Below are 21,888 nucleotides of genomic sequence, written 5' to 3' on the forward strand. Positions count from 1 at the left end.
TTTTATGAGGCCCTTATTTTACTAATACCAAACCCAGACAGAGATATCACAAGAAAAAAGCAAATACAAAACAAACCAACAACAGCAAAGAATACACCAATATTCATTAAGAGCACAGATGTAAAAAAGTACTCAATAAAAATACTACAAAATGGAATACAACATATAGAAAGGATTATTCACCATGACCAAGTAGTTTTTATCCCAATTGTAGGTTGGTTTGAAATGAAAGAATCAATCACTGTAATATGCCATATCAACAGAATAAAATACAAACACCATATGATCATCTCTACAGAGGCACAAATGGCATCTGAAAAAATCCAACACCTTTTCATGAAGCACCCAAGAAACTAGGAAGAGGAAAAAACTTCCTCAACCTGATAAAGGGTACGTACAAAAAAATCGACAGGTAACATCATATGTAATGTTGAACAATTGAAAGGTTTCCCCTTAAAATCAGAAATAAAACGGATATACACTCTTGTCACTTATATTCAACATTGTATTTCAGGGTCTAGCCAAAGAAATTAGGTAGGTTAAAGACTGAAAAGACATTTGTATTGGAAATTAAGAAGTAAACAATCACTATTTGCAAATGACATGGCATTCTATATAGAAAATCCTCAGGGAGTCAATATACATTCTTTTGATTGATAAATCTCTTAGCCGAATTTATAATAAAAACTATTAAAACAAACAAAAGCTTAGCAAGGTTGCAGGATAAAAGATTAATATACAAAAATCAACTGTATTTCTATATACCTGGAATAAACAGTCTGAAAATGAAATTAAGAAATTCCATTTACAATACCATACAAAATAAAACATTCAGGAATAAATTGTAAAAGGAATGAAAGCCATATACTGAAAACTAAAAAACCTCATTGGGAGAAATTAAGGAAGACTTATGACATCTAAAGCACAAGTGACAAGAGGAAAACTAGATAAACAGGGCTTCCTCAAAATTTTTAAAAACTTTGTGCTTCAAAGGACACTATAAAGAAAATGAAAAGATAACCCACAGAACAGAAGAAATGTTGCAAATTATATATCTGATAAGGGTCTAGTATCCAGGATATATTTTAAAAATTCTTAAAAGTCAACAATTAAGCAACTCAATTAAAAATGGGTAAATGATATGACTAGATATTTCCCCACAAAAATATGCAAATGATCCATAACCATATAAAGAGATGCTGAACACTAGTAGTAATAAAGGAAATGCAAATTAAAACCACAATGAGATATCACTTCACACCCAACAGAGTGGCTGTAATAAAAACAAACAAAAAAACAAGAACAAACATGGAAACAAAAAACAAGAATAAACATGGACCCTCTTATATTCCTGAAGGGAATATAAAGTGATCCAATCGCTTTGGAAAGCAGTTTGGCAATTCCTCATAAAGTTAAACATTAAGTTCACTTATATAATCTACCAATTATGTTTCTAGATATATATCTAAGAATACACAAACACTGGCACATGAATAATCATAGCAGCATTATTCGTAATAGTCAAAAAGTAGAAATCACCCAAATTTCTAGCAACTAATGAGTGGATTAAACAAAATGTGGAATATACAAACAATGCAATATATTTTGTCATTAAAGTAAATGAAGTACTGATACACACTATAACAAGGATATATCATGAAAATATGCTAGATGAAAAAGCCATACACAAAAATTCAGATGTTATATGATTACCTTAATATCAAGTGTCCAAATGAACAAATCCATACAGAGAAAAAGATCAGTGGTTGTCAGGGGTAAGGGGTAGAGAGACATGGAGAATGACTGTTAACCTATCATTTTACTTTTTAGGATGATGATGATGTTCTAAAAGTGATAGTTTCACAACTCTGTGAATATAGTAAAACCAAAAAATTGTTCAAACAAACGATCAATTATGAAGCATAAAAGACATGCAAGAAAACAAGACCAAATTACAAAACTGATGAAAGAAAATAGATCATAATAACAAAACCATAAGTAATCCATACATTGCAGTTATCAAACATGGAAGTTAATACAACAATAACAAGTTCAAAAAAGAAATTTTAAAAATGAGAATTTCAGTAGAAGACACCTAAAAAAATCAAATGTAAATTCTAGAATTATTTAAAAGTATGATACCTAAAATTAAAAATTCAATTAATACTCTTTAATCACCAATTAGATATATTAGAACATATAAACATTGAATGTGAAGATATACCAGCAAAAAAAACAAAAATCAAAGTAGTAGAGAGAGTAAGAAGGATACGGAGAAAGACAGAAAAAAAGAGATGAAAAGATATGGAAAAAGCTGTAACATATGTATTTGCTGTTTCAAAAAAGCAAAATAGAAAAAAAAATGGAGCACAAGCAATATCTTAGTATATACTAGCTGAGAATTTTCCAAATCTTACAAGACATTAAGTTTAGAAGTGAAACTTCTACAAGTACCAAGAAAGATTATAAATACAAAGAACAGCACAAATAGCACATTTAGACATGGAAATCATTTTAAATCAAAGACAAGGAAAACCATTTTAAAGCTGCCCAAGAAAAAAGTGTTTTCCTAAAAGCAACAACAGAATTGCAGTTCATTCATACAAAAAACAATGTAAGCCAGAAGATAATAACATATTTGAAGTATTCGAAGAAAATAACTATCAACCTAAAAAACACTTTATTTTTTTATTATGGTGAGTTAGTGACTGTGTACTACATCACTTTTTGATATAATGTTCAATGATTCATTAGTTGCATATAAGACCCAGTGCTCATCACAACATATACCCTTCCTTAATACCCATCAACCACTCCCCCACCCCCCTCCCTTCTGAAACCCTCACTTTGTTTCCAGAGGTCAATAGTCTCTCATGGTTTCTCTCCCTCTCTGATTTCTCCCCATTCAATTTTCCCTCCCTTCCCCTATGCTCCTTCGTGCAATTGCTTATGTTCCACATATGACTGAAACCATATGATATTGTCTTTCTCTAACTGACTTATATCACTTAGCATAATCGCCTACATTTCCATCCATGTCAATGCAAATGGTGGGTATTCATCCTTTCTAAAGACCCAGCAATTGCACTACTAGGTATTTACCCCAAAGACACAGATTGTAGTGAAAAGAAGGGGCGCCTGCACTCCAATGTTCATAGCAGCGATGTCCACAATAGCCAAACTGGAAGGAGCCGAGATGCCCTTCAAGAGATGAATGGATGAAGAAGATGTGGAACATAAAATACACATTAAAAATTAAATAAAAACAAGACATTTCAGAAAAATAGTAAGGCAGGAATGGCCAATAATCCCAGACAGAACATCCCAGGAAAGAAAGATGATCATCATAATGGTACATTTGAAGGTTATATGTATATGCATGGATATACAGATCTATATTGTTGTATACAGCAATACTATTAATGTTTGGTGCAGCTGAAAATATATGTAGAATTGGAGCACCTGGATGGCTCAGTCAGTTAACTGTCTGACTCTTGATTTTGGCTCAGGTCATGATCCCACGGTCATGAGATGGAGCCCTCCATCGGGTTCTGTGCTGGACGTAGAGACTGCTTAAGATTCTCTCTCTCCCTCTCCCTCTGACCATTCCAGCCCGTTATTTCTCCCTTAAAAAAGCAATGCTTAAAAACAAATGCAGAATTAAAATAAATGTCAACAATAGTATGTAAAGCTATAATGTGCAAAGGGTTTTCAATCATCTAGAAAACAGTCAAAAGACAAATACTGAGTAGAACCTAGTAAGTTGAGGATACTATGATTTCTAAAATTACCACTAAAAGAATAATAAAATAAATCCTAATGAGCTCATATAAGGAAGGATGGTGCAGTAACAATAAATCCAAAAGAGTATAAGAAAGGAGGAAAAAATACAAATAACAGATGGACCAACAACAAACAGAAACATGAAAGACTGAAACCAAGATAAAAATTTACATTAAACTGTAAATGAACTAAGTACCCAAATAAAAGGAAAAGACCACAGACTAGATTTTAAAAACAGCAATAATTATATGATACAAATGATACACTATACAAATACTAATCAAAAGAAACACCTCTAGGGGCCACTGGGTGGTTCAGTGGTTGAGCTTCTGCCTTGGGATCAAGTCATGATCCCAGGGTCCTGGGATCGAGCCCCACATTGGGCTCCCTGCTCAACGGGAAACCTGCTACTCCCTCTCCCACTCCACCTACTTGTGTTCCCTCTCTCGCTGTGTCTCTTTCTATCAAATAAATAAATGAAATCTTTAAAAAAAAGAAGAAGAAGAAGAAAAAAGAAACTGCTCTAGTTAGGGGCACCTGGATCATTCAGTCAGTTAAGCTTCTGCCTTCAGATCAGGTCATAATCTCAGGGTCCTGGGATCGAGCCCCGCATTGAGCTCCTTGCTCAGCGAAGAGCCTGCTTCTCCTTTTCCCTCTGCTTGTGCTCTCTCTGTCAAATAAACAATGGGGAGTCTCTCTCCCCCTCCCCCTCCCCACTGACCCCTACTGCTCATGCTCTCGTTCTCTCTCAAATGAATAAAAAAATTCTAAAAAAAAAAAAAGAAACTACTCTAGTTAGAAAAAGGAGATTGTAAGAAAGAAATTTTATGAGTTGAAATGAGACACTGCAAACTCAAAAAAAAGTTTAACAAATTTAAATCATATGCATGTAGTTTTATATACACATACATATATATACACACATACATAAATGAATCAGAAAGTTACAGAATTAGATGAAGAAAAAAATTCAATCATAGATACTGAATGAACATAACAGACAGAAAACTGCACAACACATAAAAGTTATGAATAGCCTGATTAACACAGTGTACTTAGTTAACATAAACAGCACTGAAGAAAACAGCAGTCTTCTAATGATCCTAAGAAATACTAACCAATAATGACCATATGCTCGGTCATAAGCAAATCTAAAACATTTTTTAATTTTCTTTTTTATTAACATATAATGTATTATTTGTTTCACAGATATACATCTGTGATTCATCAGTCTTAAACAATTCACCATGCTAACCATAGTACATACCCTCCCTGATGTCCATCACCCTGCCACCCCATCCCTGCCATCCCCCACCACTCCAGCAACGCTCAGTTTGTTTCCTGAGATTAAGAGTCTGTTACTGTTTCTCTCCCTCCCTGGTTTCATCTTGTTTCATTTTTCCCTTCCTTCCCGGATGCTCCTCTGTCTCGTTTCTCAAACTCCTCTTTTCAATGATATTATATGATACTTATTTTCTCTCATTGACTTATTGTGCTTAGCATAATACCCTCTACTTCCATCCATGACATTGCAAATGACAAGATTTCATTTTTATTTATGACTGCATAATCTTCCATTGTATATATATACCACTTCTTCTTTATCCATTCATCTGTTGATGGACATCTAGGGTCTTTCCATAGTTTGGCTACTTGGGACATTACTGCTATAAACATTGCAGTGCACATGCCCGTTCTGATCACTACATTTGTATCCTTGGGGTACATACCTAGTAGTGCAATTACTGGGTCATAGGGAGCTCTATTTTAAACTTTTTGAGGAACCTCCATATTGTTTTCCAGAGTGGGTGCACCAGCTTGCATTCCCACCAACACTGTACGAAGGATCCCCTTTCTCCGCATCCTTGCCAACATCTGTCATTTCCCAACTTGTTAATTTTAGCCATTCTGACTGGTGTGAGGTGATATCACATTGAGGTTTTGATTTGGATTTCCCTGATGCCGAGCGATGGTGAGCACTTTTTCATGTCTGTTGGCCATTTGGATGTCTTTTTTGCAGACATGTCTGTTCATGTCTTCTGCCCATTTCTTGATTGGATTATTTGTTCTTTGGGTGTTGAGTATGAAAAGTTCTTTATAAATTTTGGATACTAGTCCTTTATCCAATACCTCATTTACAAATATCTTCTCCCATTCTGTCGGTTGTCTTTTGGTTTTGTTGACTGTTTCCTTTAGTGTGCAGAAGCTTTTTATCCTGATGAAGCCCCAGTGGTTCATTTTTCCTTTTGTTTCCCTTGCCTTTGGAGACGTGTCTAGAACGAAGTTGCTATGGCCTAGGTCAAAAACGTTGCTACCTGTTTACTCCTCTCCTCTAGGATTTTCATGGATTCCTAACTCACATTTGGGTCTTTCATCCATATTGAGTTTATCTTCATGTATGGTGTAAGAAAGTGAACCAGTTTCATTCTTCTGCATGTGGCTGTCCAATTTTCCCAACACCATCTGTTCCATTAGACATTCTTTCCTCCTTTGTGGAAGATTACTTGCCCATAGAGTGGAGGGTCCATTTTGGGGCTCTCTATTCTATTCCATTAATCTATGTCTCTGTTTTTCTGCCAGGCCCATACTGTCTTGATAATGACAGCTTTCTAATAGTGCCTGAAGTCCAGAATGTGATGCCACCACCTTTGCTTTTCTTTTTCAACATTCCTCTGGCAATTCGGGGTCTTACTGGTTCCATACAAATTTTAGGATTGTTTGTTCCCCTTCTTTGAAAAAGGTGGATGGTATTTTGATGGGGATTACATTGAATGTGTAGATTGCTCTGGGTAGCATAGACATTTTGACAATATTTGTTCTTCCAATCCATGAGCATGGAACGTTTCTCCAATTCTTTTTGTCTTCCTCAATTTCTTTGAAGAGTATTCTATAGTTTTCTGAGTACAGATTCTTTGCCTCTTTGGTTAGATTTATCCTAGGTATCTTATGGTTTTGGGTGCAATGGTAAACGGGATCGACTCCTTAATTTCTCTTTCTTCTCTCTTGTTGGTGTATAGGAATGCCACTGATTTCTGTGCATTGATTTTATATCCTGCCACTTTACTGAATTCCTGTATGAGTTCTAGCAGTTTTGGGGTGGGGACTTTTGGGTTTTCCACATAAAGTATCGTATCATCTGCAAAGAGTGAGCATTTGACTTCCATGCCGATTTGTATGCCTTTTATTTTTGTAACCTGATTGCTAAGGCTAGTACTTCTAATACTATGTTGAATAGCAGCGGTGATAGTGGACATCCCTGCCGTGTTCCTGACGTAGAGAAAAACCTCTCAGTTTTTGCCCCTTGAGCATGATATTGGCTGGGGGTTTTTCATAGATGGCTTTTATGATATTGAGGTATGTACCCTCTATTGCTATACTCTGAAGAGTACTGATCAAGAAAAGATGCTGTACTTTGTCAAATGCTTTTTCTGCATCTATTGAGAGGATCATATGGTTCTTGTTCTTTCTTTTATTAATATATTGCATCACATTGTTTGATCTGTGGATGTTGAACCAACCTTGTAGCCCAGGGATAAATCCCACTTGGTCGTGGAGAGTAATCCTTTTAAGGTACTGTTGGATCCTACCGGCTACTATTTTGGTGAAAATTTTTGCATCCATGTTCATCAGGGATATTGGTCTATAATTCTCCTTTTTGATGGGGTCTTTGTATGGTTTGGGGATCAAGGTAATGATGGCATCATAAAATGAGTTTGGAAGTTTTCCTTCCATTTCTATTTTCTGGAAGTTTCAGAAAAATAGGTATTAATTCTTCTTTAAATTTTGGTAGAATTCCCCTCGGAAGCCATCTGGCCCTGGGCTCTTGTTTGCTGGGAGACTTTTGATGACTGCTTCAATTTCCTTACTGGTTATAGGTCTGGTCATGTTTCCTATTTCTTCCTGGTTCAGTTTTGGTAGGTTATAAATCTTTAGGAATGCACCCATTTCTAATTGTCTAATTTGCTGGCATATACTTGCTCATAATGTGTTCTTATAATTGTTTGTATTTCCTTGGCGTTGGTTGTGATCTCTCCTCTTTCATTCATTTTATTTATTTGGGTCGTTTCTCTTTTCCTTTTAATAAGTCTGGCCAGGGGTTTATCAATCTTGTTAATTTTTTGAAAGAACCAGCTCCTAGTTTTGTTGATATCTCCTACTGTTCTTTTGGTTTCTATTTCATTAATTTCTGCTCTGATCTTTATCATTTCTCTTCTCCTGCTGCATTTAGGCTTTATTTGTTGTTCTTTCTCCAGCTCCTTTAGGTGTAGGGTTTAGTTGTGTATTTGGGAGCTTTCTTGTTTCTTGAGAAAGGCTTGTATTGCTATATACTTTCCTCCTAGGACTGCCTTTGCAGCATCCCAAAGATTTTCAAGAGTTGTATTATCATTTTCATTTGTTTCTATTAATTTTTTTAATTCTTTAATTTCCTGGCTGACCCATTCATTCTTCAGTAGGATGCCCTTTAGTCTTTGTGTATTTGAATTTTTTCCAACTTTCCTCTTGTAATTTCATTCTAGTTTCAAACATTGTGGTCCGAAAATATGCAGGCAATGATCCCAATTTTTGGTACCGGTTGAGACCTGATTTGTGACCCAGGAAGTGATCTATTCTGGAGTCATGGGCCCTAGAAAAGAATGTGTATTCTGTTGCTTTGGAATGGAATGTCCTGAATGTATCCGTGAACTCCATCTGATCCAATGTGTCATTTAAAGCCTTTATTTCCTTGTTGATCTTTTGCTTGGATGAGCTGTCTATTTCAGTGAGGGGGATGTTAAGGTCCCCTACTATTTTTGTAGTATTATCGATGTGTTTCTTTGATTTTGTTATTAAATGCCTTATATAAGTGGCTGCTCCCATGTTAGGGCCATAGATATTTAAAATGGTTAAATCTTCTTGTTTAATAGACCCTTTAAGTAGGATATAGTGTCCTTCCTCATATCTTATTATATTCTTTGGTTTAATATCTAATTTGTCTGATAAATGGATTGCCACTCCAGCTTTCTTTTGAAGTCCATTAGCATGGGACATGGTTGTCAACCCCCTCACTTTCAATCTGGAGGTGTCTTTGGGTCTAAAATGAGTCTCTTGCAGACAGCATATCAATGGGTCTTGTTTTTTTTATCCAATCTGATAGCCTGTGTCTTTTGATTGGGGCATTTAGTCCGTTTACATTCAGGGTAACTACTAAAAGATATGAATTTGGTGCCATTATATTGCCTGTAAGGTGACTGTTACTGTATATTGTCTCTGTTCCTTTCTGGTCTATGTTACTTTTAGGCTCTCTCTCTTTGCTTACAGGACCCTTTCAAGATTTCTTATAGGGCTGGTTTGCTGTTCACAAATTCTTTAGTTTTTGTTTGTCCTGGAGGCTTTTTATCTCTCCTTCTATATTCAATGACAGCCTAGCTGGATATAGTATTCTTGGCTGCATGTTTTTCTCATTCAGTGCTCTGAATGTATCATGCCAGCCCTTTATGGCCTACCAGGTCTCTGTGGATAGGTCTGCTGCCAATTTAATGTTTCTACTACTGTAGATTACAGACCTCTTGTTCCGAGGAGCTTTCAAGATTTTCTCTTTGTCTCTGAGACAAGTTTTACTATTAGATGTTGTGGTGTTGACCTATCTTTATTGATTTTGAGGGGGGTTCTCTGTGCCTCCTGGATTTTGATGCCTCTTTCCTTCCCCAAATTAGTTAAGTTTGCTGCTATAATTTGCTCCAATATTCCTTCAGCCCCTCTCTCTCTTACTTCTTCTTCTGGGATCCCAATTATTCTAATATTGTTTCATCTTATGGTATCGTTTATCTCTCAAATTCTGCCCTCGTGATTCAGTAGCTGTTTATCTTTTCCTCAGCTTCTTTATTTTCCATCATTTGGTCTTCTATATCACTAATTCTCTCTTCTGCCTCATTTATCCTAGCAGTTAGGGCCTCCATTTTTTATTGCACCTCATTAATGGCCTTTTTGATTTCGACTTGGCTAGATTTTAGTTCTTATATTTCTCCAGAAAGGGATTCTCTAGTATCTTCCATCCTTTTTTCAATCCCAGCTAGTATACTTGTCATCTGAACTATATTTCGACATCTTACTAATGTCCATATTGATTAGGTCCCTGGCAATTGGTAATGCCTCTTGTTCTTTTCTTTGAGGTGAGTTTTTCCAGTTTGTCATTTTCTCTAGAGAACAACAGATGAATGAGAGAACAAAATGCTAAAAGGGTTACAAGCCAAAAATATACACTAACCAAATCAGAATAGACCTTCCAGAAAATGGTCGCTTTTCTTTTCATACAATTGCTGCTATACTTTTCTTTGATCTCCTGTTGAGTTTATAGGTGCTCAGAATGGTTTGATAACTATCTACCTGAATTCCTCGGACTAGACAAAATTTAGGTCTCCTACTCCTCCGCCATCTCACTCCTCCTCGCCAAATCTCGCAGATTTTAAAGGACTAGAACTGTGTAGGATATGTTCTCTGACCACTGCAGATTCAAACTAAAAGTCATATTATAAAGATAGAAAATCCCCAAATATTTAAAAATTAAGAAATATATTCTTAAACACCTCACTGGTAAAAGAAAATATCATAATGGTGATTGCAAAATATTTTTACTGAATGATAATAAAATTATAACATTAACTTTTAGAATGAAGCTAAGCAGGGAATATTTAAAGCCCTAAATTAGGCAGAAGAAAACCCAAACACTCAATGATCTAATCTTCCATATAAAGAAAAACCCTGAAAAGGGATAAGTTAAACATAAAGAAAGTAGAAGAAAGGAAATAAAGGTATCAGTAAAAATGAATGGAACAAAAAACAGAGAAACTCAAAAAGGCTGAAAACTGTTTTTTTAAAAATTCTCATAAAACTGAAAAACTATAAGCAAGACCAATCAGGAAACAGAGCTGTCACAAATTATCAAATTGAAGAATTTAAAATACTACATCATTACAGAACCAAAAGTTATTAAAATGATAAAAAAGATATTATGAAAAAAAATTATGCCAATATATTTGAGGATTTAGATTGAAAGGAAATTTTCTTGTAAACTCCAATTCACTGCAACTAAAAAAAACACAATAACGGGTCGGTAATAAGTGGGAGTTGAGATTAGTAAAATGAGTACTTAAGTATACTTGGATCTTTTTATTCCTCCAAATTGCATATGTATTAAGAACTGTGATTTAATATTTGAGTTTCCTTAAAATATATGCTTAATAAAGGTCAAAAGAAACAAAGTAAGAAAAAGTTATACTTGATTTTAATAATGAACTTTAAAAATTTTTTTAATTCAAATTCAATTAATTAACATAGTATATTATTAGTTTCAAAGGTAGAGTTCAGGGATTCATCAGCTGTACGTAACATCCAGTGTTCATCACATCAGGTGCCCTCCTTAATGCCCATCACTCATTTACCACGTCCCCTACTCCCCTTGCCTCCAGCAACCTCAGTTTGTTTCCTATAGTTAAGAGTATCTTTTGGTTTGTCTCCCTCTCTAATTATGTCTTGTTTCATTTTTCCCTCTCTTTCTCTATGCTCCTCTGTTTTGTTTCTTAAATTCCACATATGAGTGAAATCATATAACTCTGTTTCTCTGATTGACTTTTTTAAGTAAACTGTCATCACTAAAATTTGGTTAACAACACCTATGAAGATCATAAGATGCCAAGGCAGATCAGAAAAAGAGTACCAAAGAAGAAATAAAAGCACCTGGTAAACTATGCTGCATCATAGCAAACATGACAGTTATATTTTCTCATTTGACATTCACAACTAAAGAATACTGTAGTATTCACAAATCTCTAACATTTCTCATACATAAGGGGCTATTAGATTCAATTTTCACATGTAATTTTCCCATTTGGGTTCGAATAAACAAAAAATATTGTAATACATACTCTGATTTCTTAGGCTCTATTATGCTTGCTCATTAGTCTAATACAAAGAGTTCTAAATATTCTAACATCTGAAATAGTTTTATCATTTATATATAAGCTATAAATTCCTGTAATTAAGATTAATAATACATGGTGAAATATTCTTTGTATATAGTTACGATGAAGGAATAATTTCTTAAGCCACAGTTGTGGTTTACTATGCCTAAACTGTTAATGAAAACAATATTTTTGCCAAAACAGATCTTGGGCAGAACACCTGCTTTCCTGAGAGTTAGAAATTTGGTACCTGCTAGGAAGAGGGTATTTACGTGACCAGACCCCAATAAATACCTTGGGCAATAACTCCCTAATGAGCGTGCATGGTAGAGACAACGTTTGACACACGTTGTCACAATTGGAGGAATAAAGCATGTTCTGTATGACTACATCAGGAAAGGACTATTGGCAGCTTGCACCTGGTTTTTTTCTAGGCTTTGCTTCAGGTGCCTTTTACTTTGGCTGAGTTTGCTTTCTATTCTTTCACTGCAATAAATCTTATCCACAACATGCCAGATCCTGTGAGTTCTCCCAGAGAATCATCAAACCTAGGGGTGGCCTTTGGGATCTCTAAAACATTACTACTCACTTATTTTTAACTCACATTCGAGTAAAATTTCAAAAGAGGGCTAAGAATCTACAGTCCAATACAACTGACTTGGTTCAAAGAAACCATGCATAGACTCTTTCTAAGCAACATCTCAGATTATTATAATACTTCTAGACATAAAAGTATTCCCAAATCCTTAAAACTATAGTTTTTGTTAACTGGTTTCTGCCGTGAATTTTAAGAGTTTGAAACACAAGGCCAACTTCAATCATGTAAAGTCATATGATGTAAATTAATTAGAATGGTTTTTGGAATTTTTTCTCATTTAAAGTCACAGGCCCATGTGTCTATCTCACCCCTGCTGCCTATTGAACCTTTAATCTCCTTGGCTCCTTTTCATATTCAGCTGACATTCCTGCTTTCCATTATATCATGATAATAGTAGCAATCAAAAGAGAACTTCCACATCTACAAATCTCTATATTTACCACCATTCCAAGTATTATCCCCAATTATTGCTTATTTATACTTAAATTTTAAGATTGTAAGAAGAGTATCTAAGGTTAGTTTTTTTTCTAAAATGATATGAAACTATTTGTGACCCATCATTAAATAACACCAAAATTATTCTTGTAACAGCATGACACTACAGAAAGAACATTAGAAACCATACAGGTAGTTTATCTACCTCAATATATAAAGACATACAATTAACAGATTTTAATACCTTATTAAAAATAAAAACAAATCAAAAATGTAGGAAAGGAAGACAAAATTTCAAACTTGTATATCTTCACTTTCAAAGTACTCTTTAAAACTTGTAGTTGTGGGGTCACCAAAGTCTAAAAAATCCCTTCTTTATTAAAGAATTACATCTTTTCAGAGAAAATATGGAGGAGTAGGGGACCCTATTCCAACTGGTCCCTGGAATTAAGCTGGATATCTACCAGACCACTCTGAGCACCCACGAAATCAGCCTGAGATTTAAGAAAATACATCTGGATCTCTACAAACAGAATATCGTATGTGGTTGGTTTCGAGGTATGAAGCGGGAAGCCATGATTCCACAGGCAGATATCAGGATAAACGGCAGCAGAAGGGAGCCTACAATGCTGGTGAGCGACAGCCTCAGGCGCTGGGGACCAGGCAGAGACTTGCAGACTGGTACTGGCAGGGAAAGGACTTTAGGGCAGCCCCCGGGACGGAAACCCGAGCAGCGGGGTCACGTGTGTGAACTGGGAGTGCCTGGCAGTTTTAGAAGCACAAAGGGCAGAGATGTGCCTCAACCTGGAGGCAGGACTGGGGGCACTGCGGAAGGGTGAACAACCCAGGAGGCTGCAGTTTATAGCAGCACAGACAGAAATGGGAGGTACTGTGGCCTGGAGAGCTCACTGAAGAACACACTCCGGTCTCTCTGCTCTGAGGCAGAGGTTTGGAAATGGTCTATTCTGCTCTGACTCGCGGAAGAGACGCAGAGAGCCGCCAGGGAAAGCCACCAGAGAACAAAAGCCCCAAAAAACTGGTTCCCACTGAGCCCATACCTCTCCACAGGGGACAGGGCAACTCTGCCCAAACAGGGCTGCCGGAGTAACAGCACAGCAGGCCTATTCCACAGAAGACAGACTGGGGGAACAAGAGGCCAGCAACCCTAAGGTCCCTAGAAAACAGGTGCATCTTAATTGGGTTGTGGTCAATAATTTGGACTCTATATATACCCTCAACCACTCATCAACAGAATGACTAGGAGGAGGAACCCCCAAAATAGGAAAGACTCAGAGATTGACTTATGCAGCAGACTTACAAATGGATGCAGATATAACCAAGATGTCAGAGATGAAATTCAGGCTAGCAATTGTGAAGACAATAGCTAGAATGGAGAAATCAGTTAATGGCAACACAGAGTCTCTAAGGGCAGAAATGAAAGCTGAATTGGCAGAACGTAAAAATGCTATCAGTGAGATCCAATCTAATCTAGATAATCTAACAGCTAGGGTAAGTAAGGCAGAAGAACGAATAAGTGACCTGGAAGACAATTGAATAGATAAAAAGGGAAAAGAGGAGGCCAGGGAAAAACAACTCAGAATCCATGAAAATAGAATCAGAGAAATAAGTGACACCATGAAGCGTTCCAATGTCAGAATACTTAGAATCCTGGAAGAAGTGGAGGAAGAGAGAGGACTAGAAGATATATTTGAGAAAATTGTAGCTGAGAACTTCCCTAATCTGGGGAATGAAACAAACATTCATGTTCTAGAGGCAGAGAGGGCCCCTCCCAAGATCAAGGAAAACAGGACAACGCTCCAGCACGTAATAGTAAAACTTGCAATTCTTAGAACCAAGGAAACCATCTTAAGGGCAATTAGGGGGAATAGATTCCTTACGTACAGAGGGAAGAACATCAAAATAACGTCAGACCTATCCACAGAGAGCTGGCAAGCCAGAAAGGCCTGGCAAGACATATTCAGGGTACTAAATGAGAAGAACATGCAACCAAGAATACTTTTTCTGGCAAGGCTGTCATTTACAATGGATGGAGAGATGCAGAGCTTCCAAGACCGGCAGAAACTGAAAGAATATGTGACCACTAACCCAGCCCTGCAAGAAATATTAACAGGGGTCCTATAAAAGGAGAAAGATCCCAAGAGTGATATACAACAGAAATTTACAGGGACAATCTATAAAAACAACGTCTTCACAGGCAACATGATGACAATTAATTCATATCTTTCAATAATCACTCTCAACATCAATGGGCTCAATGCTCCCATAAAACAGCACAGGGTTGCAGACTGGATAAAAAGACAGGACCCATCCACATGCTGTCTATGAGACTCATTTTGAACCTATAGATACATCCAGACTGAAAGTGAAGGGATGGAGATCCATCTTCCATGTCAGTGGGCCTCAAAAGAAAGCTGGGGTAGCAATTCTTATATCAGACAAATTAGATTTTAAAATAAAGTCTGTAATTAGAGACACAGAAGGACACTACATCATTCTTAAAGGGTCTATCCAACAAGATCTAACAGTTGTAAATATCTATGCCCCCAAAATGGGAGCAGCCATCTACATAAGCCAACTCTTAACCAAAATAGTCATATTGATAACAATACGTTAATTGTAGGAGACCTCAATACTCCACTCTCAGCAATGGACAGATCATCTAAGCAGAAAATCAACAAAGGAACAAGAGCTTTGAATGACACACTGGACCAGATGGACCTCATAGATATTTACAGAACATTCCACCCTAAAACAAGAGAATACTCATTCTTCTTGAGCGCACATGGAAATTTCTCCAGAACAGACCTATACTGGGTCACAAATCAGGTCTTGGCTGATACCAAAAGATTGAGATTATTCCCTGCATATTCTCAGACCACAATGCTTTAAAACTGGAACTCAATCACAAGAAAAAATTTGGCAGAAATTCAAACACTTCGAAGCTAAAGACCACTTTGCTCAAGAATGTTGGGGTCAACCAGGAAATAAAGAAGAACTTACACAATTCATGGAAATCAATGAGAATGAAAACACATCGGTCCAAAACCTATAGGAAAAGGCAAAGGCGGTCCTAAGGGGGAAATACATAGCCATCCAAGCCTCATTCAAAAAAATAGAAAAATCCCGAATTCACAAACTAAATCTACACCTTAAAGAACTAGAGAAAAACCAAGAAACAATGCCTAAGCCACACATTAGAAGAGAAATAATTAGGATTAGAGCAGAGATCAATGAATTGGAAACCAGAAACACAGTAGATCAGATCAATGAAACTAGAAGTTGGTTCAATTAATAAGATCAATAAACCACTGTCCAGACTTAACCAAAAGAAAAGAGAAAGGACCCAAATTAAGAAAATTATGAATGAAAGGGGAGAGATCATGACTAACAGCAAGGAAATAGAAACAATTAGTAGAAATTATTATCAACAACTATATGCCAATAAACTGATCAATCTGGATGAAATGGAGGCCTTCCTGGAAACCTAAAAGCTACCAAGACTGAAACAGGAAGAAATTGACAACCTGAATAGGACAATAACCAGTACCAATTGAAGCAGTGATCAAAAACCTCCCAAAAAACAAGAGTCCAGGGCCTGATGGATTCCCTGGGGAATTCTACCAAACATTCAAAGAAGAAATAATACCTATTCTACTGAAGCTGTTTCAAAAAATAGGAACAGAAGGAAAACTTCCAAACTCAGTCTATGAGGCCAGCATTACCTTAATCCCCAAAGCAGGCAAAGACCCCATCAAAAAGGAGAATTTCAGCCCAATATCCCTGATGAATATGGATTCGAAAATCGTCAACAAAATCCTAGCTAATAGGATCCAACAATACATTAAAAGGAGCATCCACCACGACCAAGTGGGATTTATCCCCAGGATGCAAGAGTGGTTCAACATTCACAAATCAATCAATGTGATAGAACACATTAATAAAGAGGAGAGAGAAGAACCATATGATCCTCTCAATTGATGCAGAAAAAGCATTTGACAAAACACAACATCCTTTCCTGATTAAAACTCTTCAGAGTATAGGGATAGAGGGAACATTCCTCAAGTTCATAAAATCCCATCTATGAAAAACCCACAACGAATATCGTCCTCAATGGGGAAAAGCTGAGAGCCTTTCCCTTAAGACAGGAACACGTCAAGGATGCCCACTCTCGCCACTATTGTTCGACATAGTATGAGAAGTCCTAGCAACAGCTATCAGACAACAAAAAGAAATAAAAGGTATTCAAATTGGCAAAGAAGTCAAACTCTCTCTTCGCAGATGACATGATACTTTATGTGGAAAATTCAAAAGACTCCACCCCAAAATTACTAGAACTCATACAGCAATTCAGTAATGTGGCAGGATACAAAATCAATACACAGAAATCAGTTGCTTTCTTACACACTAACAACACAACTGTAGAAAGAGAAATTAGAGAAACGATTCCATTTACACTAACACCAAAAACCTTAAGATACCTTGGAATAAACCTAACCAAAGACGTAAAGGATCTATACTCTAGGAACTACAGAACACTCATGAAAGAAATTGAAGAAGGCACAAAAAGATGGAAAAATATTCCATGCTCATAGATCGGAAGAATAAACGTTGTTAAAATGTTTGTGCTACCCAGAGCAATCTATACTTTCAATGCCATCCCGATCAAAATTCCAATGACATTTTTCAAAGTGCTGGAACAAACAATCCTAAAATTTGTATGGATCAGAAAAGACCCCGAATTGCCAAGGAAATGTTGAAAAAGAAAAACAAAGCTGGGGGCATCACATTGCCCGATTTCAAGCAATATTACAAAGCTGTGATCACCAAGACAGCATGGTACTGGCACAAAAACAGACATATAGACCAATGGAACAGAATAGAGAGCCCAGATATGGACCCTCAACTCTACGGTCAAATAATCTTCGACAAAGCAGGAAAAAACATGCAATGGAAAAAAGACTGTCTTTTCAATAAACGGTGCTGGGAAATTGGACAGCCACATGCAGAAGAATGAAACTCGACCATTCTCTAACACCACACACAAGGATACACTCAAAGTGGATGAAAGACCTCTATGTGAGACAGGAATCCATCAAAATCCTAGAGGAGACCACAGGCAGTAACCACTTTGACAACGGCCACAGCAACTTCTTTCAAGATACATCTCCAAAAGCTAGTGAAACAATAGCAAAAATGAACTTTTGGAATTTCATCAAGATAAAAAGCTTCTGCACAGCAAAGGAAACAGTCAACAAAATCAAGAAGCAACCCACAGAATGGGAGAAGATATTTGCAAATGACACTACAGATAAAGGGCTGGTATACACGATCTATAAAGAACTTCTCAAACTTAACACCCAAAAAACAAATAATCAAGTCAAAAAACTGGGCAGAATATATGAAAAGACACTTCTCTAAAGAAGACATACAAATGGCTAACAGACACATGAAAAAATGTTCATCATCATTAGCGATCAGGGAAACTCAAATCAAATCCACATTGAGATACCACCTTACACCAGTTAGAATGGCAAAAATTGACAAGGCAAGAAACAACAAATGTTGGAGAGGTTGTGGCAAAAGGGGAACCCTCTTGCACTGTTGGTGGGAATGCAATTTGGTACAGCCACTTTGGAAAACAGTGTGGAGGTTCCTCAAAAAACTAAAGATCGAGCTACCCTATCACCCATCAATTGCACTCCTGGGTATTTACCCCAAAGACACAGATGTAGTGAAAAGAAGGGCCTCATGCACCCTCATGTTCATAGCAGCAATGTCCCCAATAGCCAAAGTGTGGAAAGAGCTGAGATGCCGTTGAACAGATGAATGGATAAAGAAGATGTGGTCCATATATACAGTGGAATATTACTCAGCCATCAGAAAGGATGAATACCCAAATTTTGCATCAACATGGATGGGACTGGAAGAGATTATGCTAAATGAAGTAAGTCAAGCAGAGAAAGTCAATTATCATATGGTTTCACTTACTTGTGGAACATAAGGAATAGCGTGGAGGACATTAGGAGAAGGAAGGGAAAAATGAAGGGGGCTGAAATCAGAGGAAGAGAGGAACCATGAGAGACTATGGACTCTGAGAAATAAAAGGGGTTTTAGAGGAGAGGGGGGAGAGGGGATTGGTTAGTCCGGTGATGGGTATTAAGGAGGGCATGTACTGCATGGAGCACTGGGTGTTATATGAAAACAATGGAACATGAATCACCACATCAAGGACTGATAATGTATTGTATGGTGACTAGCGTAACATAATAAAATTTAAAAAAAAAAGATCACTGTCTCTCTAAGTGAGAGAGGGGGTAAAAAAAAAAAAAAAGAGGTAAGAAGCAGTGAGATAAGGTTGTATAGATCTGCTCCAGTAATTGTGGGAAAGCTATCTTCTTTAGCTGTCATATGCTTCATCCCTGGAAATCCTCACTTTTGGGTCACCGGATGGTGTGTAGGTCCAATGAAGTCCTGGTGTTTTCTTTAGATGTGATACGTGCATCCAAGAGCCCATGGATGGAATCTGGTAGCACAAAATTGGTTAACTGTATCTGATAGAGGTCTTTCTAATGGTGTTGAAAACAGTCTTTCCTGAAGTATTTTTTTCTACTAGATGAAGTCCCAGGTAGCAAATTGTGATGTATAAGTTTTTTTTTTCTTTTTTAATTTTATTTTATTTGTTGGTCACCAGGCAATACATCATTGGTTTTTGATGTGGTGTTCCATGATTCATTGTTTGCATATAGCTTTTTATCTCCCAACACCATGCTGTGAAATTTGTTCTACCAAAGCATGGTTATTTTTAATACAAGTAATTAGGCCTTTACAATATTAAAGTGTATCTAATATTTACCAAAAAAAAGAAAAAGAATTACATCTTTTCATATAATGAGTTTACATATGTATTAAAATTTATTAAAAAATAAACCGAAGTGTGACAATATAATATGTATATTACATGTGTGTGATGTGTGTGTGAGCTCTGTATTCTTCAATCCTAAAAAGATAAAGATTTGGGTAAATTAAAAATTTAACAGTAAGGAGAGAAAGAAATGAGTGGTATTCCCACTTCCTTCCCAGGTCTTTGGTTTGCCCTGAGATGTGATGCGGTTGGGAATAAACAAAAGAGACAGGACTATGATCTTGGCATTCAGGGTGTAAGGTACAATTAAAAAACGAAATGGTCCCAAGTTATATCAGCTGTCAAAGGATACATTTCTCTCAAATACCCAGATAAAAGGAATTTCACTCCCTGAAAGATTCTATGCAGGCCCAATTACTGCTTCTCCATATAATTCCTGACACAGTATATAAAAAAAATCAAAGAAGAAGATGGTGAGCCCCAATAATACATTTTATTATTCTAGGATTTTAAGTGTACATTTAAAGGCCTATTGATATTAGCTACATAAAAATTTTATATCTACAAAATAAAAACAGTAACGGTAAGAAAAAAATCGACAAGAAAAAAAAAGAAAATAAAGCTTAAGAAGAAAATACCAAACTTGCTTAAATATATTCAAATCATACAAAAAAAAGAATAGAAAAGTTAAAGCAGTATCACATTTTTGAAAACTATCAGTTGCCATCTGAAGATTCTAGTAGATATTCAGAAAGCAAAAAACAAAATGTTAAAAATTAAAAATGAAAATAGAATACCAAACAAAACAATGCTACCACTAAACAAGGCAATTCCACCACCATCAGTAACATTAATGGGAAGTCACTTGCAACTGTCAATGTTAACTGTTGCTTAATATAATGGTTATCATACTATGTTGTGCTGCATACTTCTCCCAGTGCTTTGGAGTTTCTAAGAGAAGTAAAATGGGCTGGTTCTGGGAGTCTTCCTCTCCTTAGTCAGAGTTAAATTCCTTCCATTTGTTTTATGCTTTAGGATGCTGCTTAAATTGGTCTGAAATAGGAGTCTTCCACACCCTCCCCTACCAAAAATCTTTGAAATAGCACTACTTCACAATATTATAAAACAGAACTATTTGGATGAAATAAAAATATGTAATTCTTTGATGAATCAAACAGAAGAAACCATAAGTGGGTATTATTAATTTGTTCTTTACTGTTTATTTGCACATCTAAATAGACTTTACATGGGCACCTGGGTGGCTCAGTAAGCGCCTGCCTTCAGTTCAGGGCATGATCCCAGGGTCCTGGGATTGAGTCCCACATCAGGCTCCCTGATCAGCAGAGAGTCTGCTTCTCCTTCTCCCTTTGCCCCTCCCCCTACTCATGCTCTCTCTCTCTCTGTCTCAAATAAATAAATAAAATCTTAAATATAAATAAGTAGACTTCACTTACTATTGAAAAAGCACAACTGGAAGGATGTAAAAGACTAAACTACTAAAGGACAGGACTATATATACCAGTAGCAGAGCACCCTCACTACAGTCCAATGATGATGCAGGTGTCAATTACATGATACATTTGTTCTCCCTGAATGGATCACAGGAGAGAAATAATAACAAGCATATATAGCATACCTACTCTTTGATGGAGTCTCATTGTATGTACCATTTCAATCATAAAAACTTTTTGTTCTTACTGTGGCATATTTGGAAATGTGTCAGCATGTGTGTGCGTCCATGCGTCTGTTCAAGTATTAGTGCCTATGAAAGGAATGCTTCTCATCTTTGGGATATAAATTCTTTTCAGATTTCCTAATAAGAATGTTGTATTTATGTTTTAAAAACATCAAGAGCCTTACTGAGGTCCCACAATAAAAATAATATGATAAAAGTATTTTTACTTTTAAAAGGATGGGTTATAAAAAAGCAATGATATACAAAAAAGACATAATAACTCTAAGAAAATCTGCAAATGCTATTTTACTTTCATTGTTACTAAAATTTTCTGAAAGTTATGTTTTTATTTCATTCAGATCACCTGAAGCAGAGCTATCATAGATGTAAAGCCTTACAACCAGTCATATATTCCATTCATTTTTAAAGTGCTTTGTACTTTAATATAAAGATTCTTGCTCCAACATCCAAAATCCAGCATCTGATTATATGAATAAGCCATTTTCATAAAACTAAGTTTTAAAAACTAAAGTTTTAAAAAGTAAAGGAAAAAAATATTCTCAGAGATGAAATTTAG

The 21,888-nt window shown here is 36.3% G+C and overlaps 1 protein-coding gene across 3 annotated transcripts in view; it reads right to left on the reverse strand.

Annotated features, from left to right (window-relative positions):
- The window catches only part of PHKB (phosphorylase kinase regulatory subunit beta), a 303,729-nt gene that overhangs the window by 191,359 nt on the left and 90,482 nt on the right, over positions 1-21,888 (reverse strand). The window lies entirely within an intron of this gene.

Source organism: Callorhinus ursinus, unplaced genomic scaffold (assembly GCF_003265705.2).
Source record: "Callorhinus ursinus isolate GAN/ISIS: 27379988/994484 unplaced genomic scaffold, GSC_fseal_2.0 scaffold56, whole genome shotgun sequence".
Classification (NCBI taxonomy): domain Eukaryota; kingdom Metazoa; phylum Chordata; class Mammalia; order Carnivora; family Otariidae; genus Callorhinus; species Callorhinus ursinus.